At 38.9% G+C, this 2615-nt stretch overlaps 1 protein-coding gene across 1 annotated transcript in view; it reads left to right on the forward strand.

The window, feature by feature from the left end:
- The window catches only part of ANKRD31 (ankyrin repeat domain 31), a 220080-nt gene that overhangs the window by 121410 nt on the left and 96055 nt on the right, over positions 1-2615 (forward strand). The gene's annotated exons all lie outside the window — the stretch shown is intronic.

Genomic DNA, 2615 nt, shown 5'->3' on the forward strand with positions numbered 1-2615 from the left:
CCCCCCAATGAGATGGATTAGTGGCAGTAATGGGCTCAAGTTTAACAATGATTAGGATGGCACAGAACTGGGCAGTGTTTCATTCAGTTGTGCTTCGGTCACTATGAGTCAGAACCAACTCGACAGCTTGTTTCCACCAATAGGCTGTTCAAGGTAATCTAGATATTCCCTATCATGTGCCTAAAAGTCATGTAGCTTTTATTCATTTTCCATTTCTAAAGTTACGTCCACATTTTTAGACATTTGTCACAACAGGCCCTCCATTTCCCAGTACCGAAATCCATACTGGTGGTCGTGGTGGTTGTGTGCCATGGAGTCGGTTCAGACTCAGAGCGACCCTGTATAGGATTTCCAAGGTTGTAAATCTTTACGGGAGCAGAAAGCCTCATCTTTCTCCCGCGGGAAGGTTTTGAACTGCTGACCTTGAGGTTGGCAGCCTGATTCATAACCACTACGCTACCAGAGCTCCTTAAAATCTGTGCTAGTTTCTTATAATTGTTCTAACAGATTATCACAAATGGATAGCTTAAAACATAGAAATTTAGTCTCTAGCAGTCCTAAAGGTCAAAGTATGAACTAAGTATCATTGAGTTGAAGTCAAGGGTTCCAGAGAAGAATCCCTCCAGATGGTCTGTTGTTGATAGCGACCCTGCATAGGGCTTCCCAGGCTTTAAGTCTCCACAGGAACAGAAAGCTTCATGTTTTCCCTTGTGGTTTGCAGTCCAGTGCTTCTCTAATGGAGCCGCTACACTCCCTCAGAGGCTCTAGATTATCATTTTTTTGGCTCTTGCAGCTTCTGGTGGCTGCATTCATTCCCTGGCTTTTGGCTTCATCACTCCAATTTCTACCTCTGTCTTGACATCATTCTTTCCTCTGCATGTATGTGTTTGTGTGTGTGTGAAATCCCCCTCTGCCTCTCATTTATAATACATGGTGACTTTTGGGGCCCACCAGAATGATCTTAACTCAAGATTCCTAGCTTAATCACATTTACAAAATCTTTTCCCTTGAAGCCCAGGGAAGATTGCTGTTGCATTGAGGGGGTTATAACAATGTTACGAAACAAAATGTGCAAATATTGTAGAAGGGAAAATTAATTGCTCCGTAAACTTTCATAATTTAAAAAAAAAAAAAAAAAAAAAAGACCCTAGGGATTAATATGTAAAAAAAAATTTTTTTTTGATGAGTCATTTTTCAGCCTACCAAAAGTAAATGTGGGAAGAACTTTTACTTTCCATGTAATGTCTTTTTATAATTTTTTGTAACATGTAAATATCATTTATATTATATTTAAGTATGAATTAGCCGTGATATGAAAAAGGAACAGACAGACACACATATACAAAACCATACACAACCCAGAATACAGAAATGATTAAAGTGTAGTCTCAAAAGATATGCCTGAGACTTCCTATTTAATGCAAAAGAGACATGTATAATTTCTTAAAAGGCTTCAGTCATGTACATTGATTATAATCATCTTTATTATTAGAAGAAGGTGATGGGGAAAGGATACCTGTCGTAATTGGGAATGACAATAAACTTGTAAGACAAGTTACGATCAAAGGTGAGATAACTATTCAAACTATTATAGAAGGTCAAAGTGCTTTCTTAGAAAAGGAAATCTGCACATATCTTTAACTTTCAGGTCCATGCATTTTATAGAAAGTCAGACTCTCTCCTTCACACTAGGTATTGACATGCAGGTTTGGGTTTCTTTTAGTACATGTTCTTTAATATACCTGTTCTCCACAAACTCCTTGTCTTACACTCATTATTAAACAACGTTTATTGAAGATTTACTCTATGCCAGATATTGAAATAGACACTGAAAATATAAAAATGACTAAAACATAGATTGGTAGCAAAAAACAACTTAAACGGCATCAATTGGGAGGGTACTTGTTAAATAAATTGTAGTATACTCATGGTAGTGGCGGTGGCGGTGGCAATGTGTTGTAGGGTCGGTTCCAACTCACAGTGAGCCTGCACAGTTTCCGAGGCTGTAAATCTTTACGGGAGCAGAAAGCTATTCCCATGGAACAGCTGGTAGATTCGAACTGCTGACTGTGAGATTAGCAGCCCAACTCTTAACCACTACGCTACCAGAGCTCATTTAGTATGTATGTTCATAGTACGTTCAAATGCTAAAAAGAATGAGAAGGTTCACTCTATAGTAATGTGTAACAAGCTCCAAGATCTGATGTTAGTGGGGGGAAAAGAAGGCAAGATACACAGGGAGGTATATTGTATATGGCCCCTTCTATAGAAAAAAATACATGTGTATGAAAGAAGCTCTGGTAGCGTAGTGGTTACGAGCAGGCTGCTAACCTCAAGGTCAGCAGTTCAAAGCAACCAGCCGTTCTGCAGGAGATGAGGCTTTCTGATCCCTTAAAGATTTAAGACCTCAGAAACCCTATTAAGGGTTGCTATGAGTCAGAACCAAGTCCACAACACACCACCACCACCATATAAGTATGAAGTTACTGCAGAAAGTTTGTGGGAACATGCCATTATCTTTTAATTCCATGTTCCATGAACTTTTTGAAGCCTGCTTGCATACATACGTGTGTGTTGAACTAGATTAACTGGAAAAGTTCAGAAGAAAGTGTAAC

This window comes from Chrysochloris asiatica, unplaced genomic scaffold, assembly GCF_000296735.1.
Source record: "Chrysochloris asiatica unplaced genomic scaffold, ChrAsi1.0 scaffold00275, whole genome shotgun sequence".
Lineage (NCBI taxonomy): Eukaryota > Metazoa > Chordata > Mammalia > Afrosoricida > Chrysochloridae > Chrysochloris > Chrysochloris asiatica.